The sequence below is a fragment of the Scatophagus argus genome, chromosome 16 (genome assembly GCF_020382885.2).
Source record: "Scatophagus argus isolate fScaArg1 chromosome 16, fScaArg1.pri, whole genome shotgun sequence".
Taxonomy (NCBI): Eukaryota; Metazoa; Chordata; class Actinopteri; family Scatophagidae; genus Scatophagus; species Scatophagus argus.
The window spans coordinates 13,552,957-13,567,929 of NC_058508.1; the positions used below are offsets into that span (position 1 = coordinate 13,552,957).

The 14,973-nt window shown below is 42.8% G+C and overlaps 1 long non-coding RNA gene across 4 annotated transcripts in view; it reads left to right on the forward strand.

Moving 5' to 3' along the window:
* LOC124073093 overlaps window positions 1–14,973 on the forward strand; it is an 89,025-nt gene that overhangs the window by 35,869 nt on the left and 38,183 nt on the right. The window contains exon 1 of one of the 4 annotated variants that reach the window (XR_006845637.1): window positions 4,289–5,020. The exons of 2 other annotated variants lie outside the window; for them this stretch is intronic. This is a non-coding gene — a long non-coding RNA (uncharacterized LOC124073093). Of the gene's footprint in view, window positions 1–4,288; window positions 5,021–14,973 lie in introns of those variants that run through there. One more of the 4 variants, XR_006845636.1, reaches the window with a different exon arrangement.

The window sequence follows — 14,973 nt, forward strand, 5'->3', positions numbered from 1 at the left end:
CTGCACACTCCCTGTATGGTATTTCCCTGCAGGAAATTAAATTCTGTAGGTAATTGGGGCTTTACATTTGATGTTTACAATGTTTGCTCCTTGACACAGAAACCCAATAAACTGAAGCACCTGCAGGTTAAGAAATTCTCATGGTCACACTATGTTAAGTCTCCAGGAAGGGTGTGTTTTTCCAAAGAACATCCACCCCCCTTTGTCCAGTGTAAGAGTGTGTATTTGGGATGAAGGAGGAATGAGTCATGAACATGTCAGTGGTATTGTACAGCCAGTCCAGGCCAAAAGTTCATTTAATTTCTCCTCTAGTGGGAAAACACGTTTGAGTAAACATCAGAACCCCTGTTGCAGTTTGGCGTCTTAACGCAGAGCAAGAGGAGAAAAGCCTGAAGGGTGATGATGAGTGCTCAGAAAACAGAAAGGGATTTTTACTGAAAGGCTTTATGGTTAGCACCAATCGAAGAATAACATAGTAGGAGAGTGGTGGTGGTGGTGGGGTGTCATTGGTTATATGGTTTCCTTTGAGCAAGCCTCCCTTCAACAGATCTTACTCCCTGAGGTGCTGGAAAGAGTCCAGCACTATCAGTCTCATAGCACAAGAGGATTAGCTCTTTATCCTGGGTGATTCTATAGAAAAGAGGTACACGCTGCATTATGTTTCATTATATAGAGCAGGCAAAAGCCTTTTTTTTTTTTTTTTTTTTTTTAACCAGTTGTTACATGACTAATCGTCACCCACGTCACTCTGAAACCTTGCTGTGACCCCTGTCTAGCCTCGCTTTGCCAGTTCCCATGGAGAGGCCAAAAACCTGACGGAAGTCTGCATATTGGCCACACATGAAATTACATGAGCTGCCAACATGGAATCCAACCTCAGGTTTCCTGGATGATATTTACCAAATTAATTCCCAGGTGCATGTAGAAATAATAACACCCATGAAAATTGGGGGAGTGGGAAAATAAGGAGGGGAAACCGAGGGAGGCAGGCTAGTGAGTCTGTGGTGGGGGCCATGCCAGTGAAAGGGCATGCGGTTATTGGGAAATACTTGCCATTTCTTATCTAACCCTATGGTTTCCACGATGTCACTGCACCCCTCCACCTAATAACAGATCTGACATCACGGGCTGGGTAGTTAAACAGCTAAAGTATGGCCTACATTATTGTAACCCCTGTCTTTTGGTCTCGTAGGCTCTTACTTCCAGTCCTGTTTCTGGAGCTTGGGCACTCAGAGCCACATAAGGAAACATTTGTTCCCAGTCTGGTTGAATAGAGCCTTGTGTTGGAGGTAGTCAAAGAGATACAAGGGGATAGGACATCCAAACAGTCCAACACAAGAGCTCTGCCCTGAAGCCCCTCTCTGTCTGAGCTGGGCCAGTAATGAATGTCCTCTAGTCTTAATCACTCTCAGAGCACACACTGGAGATATGACTGACTCCATTGTGCTCCTCTCTATGTTTTGTATGTTGAAAGCAGAAGTCACAGAGGTCATCGCTTCCAGTAAATATTAGATTTGTCTCACCGCCACCAGGGGATCACTGAGGCCATTTGTACAGGCTCTTGGTACAGAGTAGATTTCCACATGTGCATCTTTGCACTTCTGCGTCACACATTTTAGAAACTGTGCATCTTGAAATGTGCTACTATTATGTACCTGATACTTGATATGTCCTCCCATCACTATAACTGTAAATCCATTTCCACCTGTCTTATGAAGACCTCCATAAAATGCTTGCACAGAGTGCAAAATGCTGCTGCCAAGCTTTTGACCAAATCATCAGCTGGTCCCATGTACCACCAGTTCTTAAGTCTTTTAAATTGCTTCCCATCATATTCCAAATACACTTCAAGATCCTAATCACATTCAGAGCCTAGCACGGTCAGGTACCTGCCTACATTAAAAAGTTACTGCAGTCATATGAGTAATACGAGTAGAAATCTGAGGTCCTCTGATTGGGTTCCAGACTAAAGGAGACCATGCTTTTGTGGTAGAAGCTCCTAAACTGTGGCACTCACTCCTACAGGTTGTGTGACACTATGAACACCTTCAAAAAGCAGCTCAAGGTCCATTTATTCAGAATTGCTTTTCTTTTTTTAACATCTATGCTTTTAGTGTTGCTTATTTGCTCTTTGATTTTTTTTTTTTTATTCATTTATTTGTGAAGCACTTTTGACATCTGTTTTTGAAATGTTCTACATCAACATGCTTTATTAGTATTATTGTGTTAAGAAATTTGTTTACAAAACATCTGAATCTTCTCATCACTCAGTCAGCTTTGTTTCCACTGGATCCTCTGGTGCATTTTCCCCCCTTTTCCTCCCATCCGTGTGAGCAGCATTCAGAATGGTTTTGTGCTCTCTGGATATGATTATCCTTGTCACACCAATCTGGAAAACATTTGTGTGCACATTAGCGCATACCTACGTACACGCACTGGCGTGAGTAGAGACACGGAGGAGGAGGAGGAGGAGGAGGAGGAGGAGGAGGATGCACCAAGTGGGCGCATACTTGCACACACATAGGCAAGCCTGCAGACGTGCATACATCATGCAAGCACACACACTGAGAAAAAATACATGTGAGTTAGCAGGAGGAACTGCTGGCTACATTATTTATCACATTGTTTCAGATAAGAGATAATTACCTCTTAATTACCAATATAATATAATTGCCTTGATTAATAATTAATGAGCTGAGGGAGCAGAGTGACTTTTTGGCAAGAAGGGAGGTCAACACAGTGAACCAGATTCAAAAAAAAAAAAAAAAAAAAAACAAAAGAAAGAAGAAAGGACCTTCCTTTTCTTTTCCTACTTTCTTTCTCAAAAGAAAAAAAAAACCCTTCACAGCAGCGGTGGCTTAGGAATGCGAGACAGGAATGCTGTTGAGTTACTAAAGGGGGTTTGATCACTGAAAACAATGTCTTTGTGTTTTCATCGACGGCTCTAGTCACGCAATGCTGTGTGCGCAACCTCCAGCAACTTTTCAACCCCAGCACACAAGAAAGCCATCAAGTACCTGCAATTGACAGAATCGCGTGCACTTCAGGTACTCCAGGATTGTACTGGAGCACAGCCAAACTGAGAATAAAGGAAAAGGTGGAGTGGAGCTTCACCTGCTCAGAGCGCAATGCGCACTGTGTTGCTGTGATTGGAGAGCAGTAATAATGATGTCATGGAGGGTAAAGCCACTTTAAAGCTTATTTATCAATTACATCACACATAATATTTTATGGCAGGGACTCGACAGATCTAAATTTCTGTATGTACATTTATTGGATGATAAAAGTTTGCTCTAGAGATTGCTTATTTAAAGTCAAATTTTACACACTTTTTGTTTATTGTGTCTTCTTTTAGGCCACTTTCTGTCCTGTTACATCAGAGTAAGTGTCAAATTCAAAACAATATATTTATTTAGTGGTGAAATTATTTCATTCACAAGGAGGGCAAGTCATCTCTTAAAACAGCTTGATGCATGTTTTGTTTTGATGCACATCCAGTGAGAAAAGGTTTAACTTAACTTGAGCCTCAATATACTCAGTATGTTCAGGTATGTTCTAATTTTAGTCCCATCATAAAATCCCATCATATTCCAAATACACTTCAAGATCCTTGTAATCACATTCAGAGCATTGCATGGTCAGGCACCTGCCTATATTAAAAAGCTACTGCACTCATATTATACGAGTAGGGATCTGAGGTCCTCTGCGCTCCACGTCCCCAGGAATCCAGTCCACGTTTTGACATTTAGGGGAAGCTGTGATCCCAGAAATACAAGCAAGCCTGGAGGTGGTTAGGACATGAAAGTGAAGTAAGAAAGACAAGAGATTCATTCATGGGAAGGTGATTCAAGGCACCGACATCCCTGTATCTCTGCATGGCGACAGATGATCATTATTACTCACTCACACGGCTCACACAGGGCTCACACGCAACCTGGGATCAAACTGACACCTGATGAGTGATTGCAACAACATTATAACAGCCCAACTTACTTGACTGGTGCAAATAATGATGATAATAATAACAATAATAATAATAGCTGTTGGCATTAAAACTCAAATGAATGATGATGCCATTGGCACTTTTTATATTAACAGTGTTGAATTAATGCAAGTTAGTGCAAAACATGTAAATATGTTTTACTTTTCACTCTAACCAAAATCAATTAGAAGACCTTTCAGTTATACTTTACTGCCACCATATAAAGTTATTTTATACGATAATTCCACGTAATGTTCAGTGATTTTCCCCCTTTTTTTAAACGTTTCAATCTCATTCTCCTGCTCTGAAGTATTTAGCAGCAACGACAATAAACTCCACATACCGTCATGCCTTGCGCGCCTACGTCGGCTGAGAGCAGCATGTGCTCCGCTGCTGGGCTTTCACTATGGCTCAGTGCGGCTCAGGCTCTTCACGGGGGCGCTTCGTGCGAGACGCCAGTCGGATCTGCAGCGGAGACCATCGCTGCACTGGACCATGAGGAGGAAACAGCTTCTTTAATTCCTCATCGGAAATTATCACACTGATCAATCTGTTTGATTTGCCAAAGAACGAGTCAGTTTCTTTTTTTGTTGTTCTTGGGAAACGCGTTAAGAGGATTAAATGCTGCTGGATTCACGTGGAGGAGTTATTATTACTGTTATTATCGCTATTAATGATAGTCTGATGATGGCGACAGTTTATGGATTCAACACTGCAGCTGTGAATCGTCCCGCTGGATATGAGGAAATACTGTCTCTCACACGGGATGAGTGTTGTCCAATAGTCCCACTGCCCAAGTCCTTCTGCTGGACAAGCCGTTTGGCGGACAGACGAGTCTCTTGGGATACTTAACGCGTGTGGCCGGTGTCACGGATGGCCAACACCGTGATATGGTTTTGGAAATCGATATTCGTTGGATGGAGGATTTCGGCACCTGCATAGGAATATCCTGGAATATATTTTTTAAAAAAGCGATGCTCAGCAGATGCCCAGCAATTTGGGTAATGACAATAACAGGCCTACTCATCTCCTCAGCAGGTATGTGAGAAAAGAGAATTACCTTCGACTTTTACCCGTTTGTCATATACTCGTTATGAGCTGAAAAGGTATTTGCTATTTCTTTTTTTGGGTTATAAAAAAAAAAAAAGAAAGAAAAATGTCCAGTGCTGTTTGAGGTGTTATACGTGGGTCCCAAGTAGGAAATAACTTATTTTGTCCCACTAATATTGCACACGCGATAAAAAGAGATTACCCGTCTGAATTAAAATAAAATAAATCAAAAACAACGTTCAACACTGGCTGTTTTGACAAATGGCTTAGACGTTATCTCTCTACACACCCTTTTAGCCTACATCTTCACTACCAAATTACCCTTTACAAACACTCCTCTCCCATAGGGTTCCTTAAGACCACTATTGTCAAGTTAGGTCTAGTCTGTGTCTGCAGAGGGGGGCGTGTTTGTTAGAACAGCCTCGCTGAATCCCTGACCTGCTCCACACAGTTTACCTGTTCAGAGTGAGAACACTGCTCCGTTATTCTGAGGGGGTTCATTTCATCGAGTCAGCTTAGTTTTTGAACAGTATTACTGCGTGACATCTGCGGTGCACCCGACTTGTCCTCACCAGGACGTCGCCATACACCTGCAGGGCCAGGTGTCCACACAGACCACTCATAGAACAGCCCACGGCCTGTCATACCCAGGTGCAGCAAAAATAAATGAACAGTACAGTGACTAACATATGGTCCACCTACCTCTCCTACAGTGACTTCATTCAGGTGGGAGTAGATCTGTCTCCATATGCCCGTGGTGGGGACTGTCATTAGTGCTACCTGCTACATGATTATGCATGTGAGATCAGCTCCATGCTGCAGCTAATCCACAGAAAGACTTGCATGATGTTTTGGTTTGGAGCCTACAGGTGCATGTGAGCACACATGCTGGTGACCTTATTTGGCCAGGAGTCATATGAGAGAAGTGTTTGCACCAGTTCTGTTGCCACCTTTAGCAAGTGTACTGTGACATAATAGCATTGCATTCATAGTAGGTGTGTGTTCATGCCAGTTATCTGATGAAGCTTCACCCTTCAGCTCTCACTCCTCAATCCCGTCCACTTCCTTCGCAGTGAAGAATGACACCTATTGTTGGGGCAGGGGACAGAGCCCCACTATATGTCTGTATACAGCACAGAGCACAGACCAAGCCCCCCCCCCCTCCATCCAAGGAGCCCCCACACACCCCTTCCATTAAAAATCTTCTCCAAACAAGACCCCCTTTCTCCACTGAAGAGGGACCCTCTGTCTAATGCCAAGTGACTCTCATGGCCAGCATTGACGGTGGGACACTTGCTTCACAAAAGGAGCTGAAGTGTCAAATAAACTCGGTCAGAGCCCCCGACACACAAGAATTCCTTTATCTGGCACCCTGGGAGGCAGACAAAGACAGACTTTGTGTCAGTGAGCAGGCCTTGACTAAACACTGCTGCTTTTTTTTTTTAAAACTCCTCTTCTCACAACTTCTGCCTCTTCTTCCTCCTCCTCCTTTTGTTTGAACGGCAGGGCAGGAACATGTCTGTTGATGTGACCCCCCCGCTTGCCCAGCATCTGTCCTGCACACTGCCAACATCACTCCTGCACTGTGGAAGCACCATATAAACACAGATTCACGCCCTCTCTCACACACCCACTTCTGTCTTCTGGTAGATGTATATATTTTTTTTTGCATGCTTTTGTTTATGTCGTGGTAGCTGAAAATATCAAAACAGGAATATGCTTTCTCACAGGTCTGAGTGTGCTGGCTGAGCTGTCATGTGATATGCTTGTGGTGAACCACACTAGAGAGCCAGATACACACCGGGGTCAGACTTACTTAACAACTCTGTATTTACTTCACTCAGCATTTCCTGGGAAATTCTGTTTCACTTGTCTTTGAGTGCAGATTCGCCTGTATTGTCATCTGTTTTATATGTATTTCACAAGCTGTTAGATGATTAACACCAATTTCTATCACCGGACAATATTACCTGGACAAGTCAGGTAAAAGCACACACTTCAGGCTAAAGGGACACACACACTCTGCACTTACGCTGTTATGCAGGGATTCTATAGTGAGCCTGAAGTGTTGGAAAATTACCTCATACAGCATTGAGATGACGCTGAAGCAACACCACAGAGAAAATGTTGTGGCCCCAGAGCTGCAGCTGGCCGGCCCCCCGTGGTAGACATGTGCATCAGGCCCCCCCAGCATGCTAATACAGGCCTGCCGGAGAGCGATAGTCCCCAGCACGGTGGTTAAGGTAAACAGATCGAGTTGCTGTGGTCGAGCGTGTTAATGGTGTGTTTATGAGCTTAAGTTGAGTGGTGATTTATCATGTCTAAACTCAGGTCTCACCTCAGGTCCCTGGCCTTGATCGGGCTCATTCTCTGGTGTGTGTGTGTGTGTGTGTGACATTACACACAGGTGAAAACACTGACTGACCTCCAGGTGAACTGTGTCTCGATGTCATGACTATTTTCAACCATGAAGGGAAATGAAAGGCAATGGAAGCATTTACTGCGCATTCATTATACCCTGTTTTTGTATTGAATGTGTCCTCAGCATTACCTCATGAGGTCTGCAGAGCACAAAGCTCAAATAGCAGGAAAAAAAATACCCTTCCATCCATAGTGTCAGACAACCTTTTAATGAGCTCCATGAGAAATATCAGTCTGTCAAAAAAAAAAAAAAAAAAGCTGCTGTGTTTCCTTTCATATAGTGCACCATTTACACTGTGTGTGTGTGTGTGTTTAGAATGAGCTCTAAAGTTTGTCTGAACAGGAGAACTGTCATTTATTAGTAGTGCAGGAACAATGGGGAGCTTGTCTCCGGGGTGGTGGGGGCCAGAGGGGGGCCAGAGGGGGCCGGTGGAGCCAGGGGAGGGTGGCCTGAGATTGGGCAGCAGCCTCTGACCAAGAACAAGCCCCTGTCTGATGGAGAGAACTGCTGACCCTTCCTGAGTAAAATGGCACCTTTGTTTCGAGGTGTATGTGTTTGTGCCTATGTGTTTATGTGTGTGAGAGAGGGAGAAGGGGAGAGGGTTTGAAAAGCTGGGAGCACTGTGTAAAGTGTTGTTTTGTTGCATTTTTTTTTCTCCCCCTCCGTTTTCTCCCAGCTGTACATTTTATGATAGGAAAATGTGTAAGAAATTAGTCATCTGGCATAACATGCCATTTTATCAGCCGTCATCTCCTCAGAATTTGCTGCAGATTTTTCAAATTGTCCAAATGAAATGCACAATTGTTTTGAATGGCAGCTTTGAGAAAATACTCTTTAAAACATTCGGCTGTCAAAAAGGAAAACAGTCCAACACTCCTGTTGGAGGTTTTTGTCACAAAAGAGTATCAGGTCTATCATGCTACCCAACACTACAGATCTCTGTGAGGCCACACCAGACCACCACTTCAGACTAATTAGCTATTTTGTGTTTTCCTCTGGCCTGTTGCCACAGTCTGTGTGGTGCTTCATCCCAGTGGCCTACCAACAACTGTCTCCTCTTTGTCTAATGATACTCATGAGGGAGGGATGCTTTGTTTAAAGAGGAGGGAGGAGAGAGGAGGAGTAAATGCTAGTGGGGTAATGGCAGAAGATTGCTGATTTCCTACTGGGAAACCACAACTGAGGGGGTCTATGTACAATGAGTGTGTGTGTGTGTGTGTGTGCGCAAAGGGGGGTATTATCCCAGGCGTTATCAGGAAGTGGGAGGCTGAGACAGACTGACAGTCTCTGCTTAAGTGAGAGTGTGGCAGGTTGCTTCAGAGGAAGTTGCGGATTCTTCAAAATGATGCCTCCCAGTCTGGCCTTAAAGCTTTTCCCCTTTGATAAAGCTTCCGTCTGCACCTGGTGTTTAGACCTTTTAACTTAACTCCCCACCGTACAGCCCATCATTCCCTATCAAGTGATAAAATCTGGCACACTTCTCAGACTAATTAAATCCTGCCACCCCTTCTATCCTTGACCTCCTGGGTGAGCACAGCCACAACTGAACTCTGCAGGAATATAGAAGAAAAAGACCGCGGTAGAGGTGGAGAGAGGTGAAAGAAAGACGGGTGGAGGACAGGCTCCTTGGCACACACAGGGCAAACAGCAAAGACACACACAGGGGCATCTCTGTTGGCCTGGATGCAGACAGACAGCACTCCATTCAAACTCCATTCAGCCGCAGGAAGGCACCACCCACCTCAGTACAAGGACACTGTGGATCTGTAAAAGAGCAGCAAATAAGAGATGCGAAGAGCAGGCCGAGACTCTGCTAGTTGCACTGGAACAAGTGTGAAGTCAGCGCAAGTGTTGCCTAGTACAGGGGTTGTTTTGCGTGGACATACAGAGGAGGTATTTGACATTTCATTTGTCAATTTCTCTCTTTTGTGAAAGTGTTATTTCCTGATGAAAGGATTTGTTTTGCATGTGCACGTGTCAATAAGAGGCCCCGAGGTGTATGGTGGTGAACCCTCGGGTGTTTCCTTGACATGCCTTGCACAAAAGAAATATCAAACTGAACTTGGTTTGGTGATGCATTAAATACCAGACATTCCTTCTCTTGTTTTTTTTTTTTTCCTTAAAGTGACCTCACTTGTTCTTTTCATGCGCTCATTTTGGAGGGAAAATTCCTCCCTTTGTGTTACGCTCCGACAAATGTCACATTGCGGCGAACCTGTGACCATATTCGGCCTTTACTTTGCTGGGTGTGCCGTGGTAACGCGTCACACCTACACAAGTAAGCCATCTTCATTCAGCAGCCACTCTTTCACTCCTCTTTCCTTTTCTTTCCTTCTCAGTGGGGAGGATAAAGGAGACATTTTCAGTGTGAAGAGGAGCGTGAAATTTCCTGCGTGACCTCCCCGGGACACGGCAGACCACCGGGCTCTTCGGACGGCTCTGTTTGTGTGTGTGAGGGAGTGTGTGTGTGTGTGTGCGTGTGTGTTTTAAATCCCGTGGTTGTATTGGAGACACTTGTGATGCTGACGACTTTTGTTGCATGTATGTTTTTATATGCTTTGTTAAAAGGACATTGGATGAGTCTGAGTGATCAGTTAAGGCAGATTTTTAACATTTAATATAAGATAAATAAATAAAAAACCCAGCGGACAGCAGTCTGGGTGCCTGGGGGCCCAGATGCTTCTGTCTTTAAGGCTCTTCTAGTAGGCCTGTTTGCTATGTGCAGAAAGCGAATACAGTGAGCCCTGAGCTTCAGACAAACATGTGAACGTGGAGGAAGTGGCTGTCAGTGTCCCTGACCAGAGCCACAGATAAGCATGCAGTGCCCAAGTGCTGTAATGACAGCTAAATTGACTGGAGGCTGTCCAAATGTCAGGCTGTCATCCCAGGGCATCACTCATTCAGCAGGCGGCGGAAAAGAGACAGACGTTCACGGTGCTCGATGAGCTGCTGCTGATTGGATTTTCTGTCTCACTTTAGACATTTTATGACCAGCTGATGGGCTGCACGAGCTGATCCTATGGCAACAAAACTGAGATGTATTTTGTTATTCTGTCAGAATGTCGGCTGTGTTGCAGTGCAGTCCAGGGGATGAAGTGTGCATTAGTGAAACTCTGCTGCACTCTAGTGGAGAATATAGGCTGTAACATGATAATAGTTTACTGCCCTGCATTTCCTCTGTTCACCACTAACATTCTGTAGTGCTAATTGAAAACATTAGTGATTAGTGAAGATTTTTTTTCCAGTAATCCAATAAGGTGTTGGTGTTCACAAAACAAAAACAAAACAACAAAAGAAACAAAAACAAAACAGTGTACCATGATTGTACATAGAAATCTCACTGTTGTTTATTGAAAAGATGCAGATTTAATCTACACAGACTGTGATAAGCCTGTGAATATTCTCATTCATCCAGGTCATGGTGACAGTCGTTTCAACGACTGTCGTTTGGCACAATGGGGCACTAAACGAGCCTATGACACCACTGGCCATGTGAATGCCTCCACAGAGGTTAAATACCTGGATCTCCACACCAGCTAGTTGGACTAGTCCCAGCCTAGTCAAGCGAGCATGAACTGATGAAGCCTCTTGGATAAGAGGTGAAACGTCTTCAAAGACAAATAACCAAGTCCAGTTGCATTCGATTGAATTTCCTTGAGATACTACACAGACTGTGTTCATATTCCATTGCAGTTGATTTGGAACTTGCATTTTGAAAACATAAAAAAATGTGTAATTTAGCTCTTGTTGCTATCTGCAGATAAACTCTTATCTAGCTAATTTCTTCCACCGACTACAAAATTAATCAGTACTATACAACATGTGTCTACAACACATATGACTTATCACAGCATTGCGTGTAAGTAAGGATCTCCCAAAACAGTGCACATGTCATTTAAGCAATAAGGTCATCAGACAGCATAAAATGTGGTTCAGATTTCATGAATCCAACCTGTATAATAACAATAATATAAAAAGACAAAGCATTTAAGTAGAAGAAAGTAAAGTAAAAGCTTTTTTTTCTAAACAAAGTCTTACAAAAACTAATTTATCAGTTAATCTTGTTTAAACCTGCCTAGGTAAAAAGTATATTGACTGAATAGGTGTTTTCATGTTAATATAATACTTCTAGTGACATTTTCACACACTTCAAAATCAAAACAGCACAGCCAAGTTGTCCCATCCCTCTAACTGCACACTGTACCTTTAAATGACAAAAATCACTTTCTTCACGCACCACTAGAGGTCAGAGTTTGTCCTGAGGCATACAGGAAGACTTCACTACTTAACAAGCTGTAGAGTGTAATACGATAGAGTGACCGGTTGTGAGATGTTATGTTATTTTCTCAGTGGCGTAAAAAATTAAAAAAAAAAAAGTATGTCACATGACAGCAGACTAAGTTAAAGCTGTGTATTGTGTACAGCGGATCTCATCTTACAGTGTTGACTTCAGCCGCCTGCTTGTGGCTTGGCTGCATGTGACCACACAGCTTCGTTCTTTTCTCGGTGTGTGAATTATATGACAGCACTGCAGTTGACTGCATTACCCACAGGGTGTCGCTCTTGCATAAGGCTGAATAGGTGCTTTACATGAGTATTTCCATTTTTATTTTACGCCAGTTTTATTTACAAGTTACTGTTGGGATTACAATTTCTCCATCCTTTCCTGTTCAGTGAAAACCACATATCCCCAAATTTGAGGAATTTCAATGTTTGTGATAAGTTAGTGGTTAAGTGCTCCCTTTTATAGATTGAGAAAATTGTCCCCTTTTTTAAACTAGAAGTTAAAATTAGCTAAGCCTTTACAGCCATAAAAATGCAACATATGTATTAATACAGCATTAATGTATAATCTATATATAATGAAACCCAGACTTCAACACTGAGTGCTTTCATCTTTGACTTTAAGTAAGTTTTGTTGATCATAAATAGTTTTACTTAAGCAAGTTCTCTTTTTTTAAGTAATGATTTTGACTTTCACAGTGCGGTATTGCCACTCTTACTGAAGTAAAGGGCATGAATGCCACCTCCTCTACTGCTCAGCACATTTCTGTCAGGCTCCCTTATAGTCAAAAGTTAGTCTCCAGGTTTGATCTCTAGATGGCAATGTGGTAACATGAAACGTGGCTCTCCCTTTGGAAAGCAAGTGTCGAAGCAACCCTGTGATCTATGGAGTAATGGATGTAGATTGGCATTATTATCTTCTTATTGCCCTTCATTCTTGCTCATCTCCCTTTGAAGATCAAAGTGTCCGTGTGCCTCTGTGTATACCGACACTGATAAACCCAGAGTGAACTTCAATAAAGCCAACTGTTCACTTTGTACATCTGTTGCACCTAACCCTCTCTCGGCCACATTAGAGCTGAAATGCTGTTGAACCAGCAGTGTCGTTTGTTGTGCGCAATGCAAGTCGGTGTTGGTCAACAGAAGAGATTTCAGAAACATTTCAAGAGTTGAGCAAGAAAGAACACAAGGTGCTAAATAACAATGTAAAAAAAAAACCTTCAGCAGCGAGTCTGGATGGTTTTTTTTTGTTTGTTTGTTTTTACATTTTGAATCATGATACAGAAACTTGGCAAGTTCTTCTTCTATTCTTTGTTGGCTTTCACTCCTCCTCTGTGAACCTCAGACATCACAGAACACAGAGATTGAATGAAAGAATACAGGTGACATGGTTAAGGAACAGGTGGGGCAGCTTGTGATTGGCTGACACTAATAGCACAAGTGTAAAGCCACCTGAAGTTTAGTTCCCACAGGTGTTCTCTGTGCGTTTTAGAGCCACAACTAACAATCATTTTCATTATGGATTAATCTGACAATTATTTTCATTATTAATTGTTTTATAAAGTGAAAAATGCTCATTTCCCAAAGTAATGTTACGTTCAAAGTTGGCAATTAATTTCCTTCCAATCGGCTAGCCAGTGAGTTGTTGCAACTGTAATGTGTTTTTTTTGCAGTCTCAGTAGTACTTTGTTTTTTTTTTGTGCTTGGGTTTGAATTTACAACTTGTAACCACTTGTAATGATGGTTTTGAACGAGTTTCCTTTTGATTATTCAACATCACAGCTTCTTTTAAAGGCTCTGCTGCTCGCTTTTGAAGGCCCGGTCCTTCATTTCCTCTCACTGTGTACGTGGCATTGTTGAACGTTGACCAATTTGCTTTCAGCAAATCAGATTTCAGAGTATGTAGTTATTCAGGTTCCTGTCAGATGGAGATTATGGGAAAGAGTGTCATGGGAAGAAGTTGTAATCATATGTGAATCGTTAATCTGTGTATTGTGCAATCGAGTGCACATGCGGTGTGTTTTAAACAAATTGCTCACACAGCTTAACCATTCATACTCAATATGAGTGTATGTCTTAAGGCATAAGTGCATTTGTTTAGAACTGCAGTAGCCACACCTCTTAGGCCGGTCCAAGTATATGTCAGTTTATCCATAATCTACAGCTAATCAGATTTCTCCTTTTGGTTGTCACTAAAGGGACACCTTGAAGAGAGGTTCTGTGTAGTTGCACACAACTAAAGACACACATACAGTATACACAGTGCAGTTCCTCCGGATCCCTCTTATCTACTCGCTGCTTTGTCACCAAAAGCATAATCAAATTCTAAACTGTATAGGCTTATCAGATCTATTGGCCACTATTTGCCTTCTGCTTCTGTTCTTCTTTTTTTTTCATTTCTTTTTTATTTATTCTCAGTGAAAGTGCAAGCTTACGCTGCGCACAGTTTACTTTCATGTCTTTGTGGAGTGCTTGTTGACTTTAGCACCTGCGTCAAATCTCGTTCATTTTAAGATTGGCAATTGCCCTCCACAACAGAAGTCAATGGTTGCAACACTGCTAGTTACTCTAGTAAGTACTGCTTGTAATCTTTGACTTGTTTTCCGAAATTACTCATCTCTTCTTAATAATCGATCATCTAAATTCCTCAGCAGCATTTGATAACTACCGCAGGCTTGCCGAGCTGAGAACCTGACCAGACCTGTCAGGTACTCCAGACAGGCAGGTACTGTAGGTGCTCGCTTGGCTTTGGGGAAGAGATCCATGTTTTTCCAAAGCTGCTGTTTGTTGCAGACATTATCTTGATGCTTGGTAGTGTGAACAAATCAAGGTGGAACTTTGGCAGAGATACAGAAGAGGAAGTTTGAGTGTATATCTGTCCAATCGATGACATAGGTAAACCACTGTCTGCTGTTCAAGTTAATCATTGACTTTCTATACTTTGCAGGCAAGTGCGCCTTTGGGAAAACATTTGTCCATTAGCTGCATTTTTTACATTACAAACCTCAGAATCCATATGCTGGCTGTTGTGTTTACCACAACTTGGTGAGTCTTTCTCTAGACCTGTTTTATATGATCCTGTTCTCCCTGTGTTTGACGCTAATGGCGCGTTGTTAGCGGCAGCGGCTTCTTTACAGGCTCTCTTAACGTGTGTGGCGCTCCCACCTCTCTCTGCCCAACACTGTTTCACCCTTCCACTGGGTAACCTCCCCTGTAACACTGGGCCTCTGTAGGT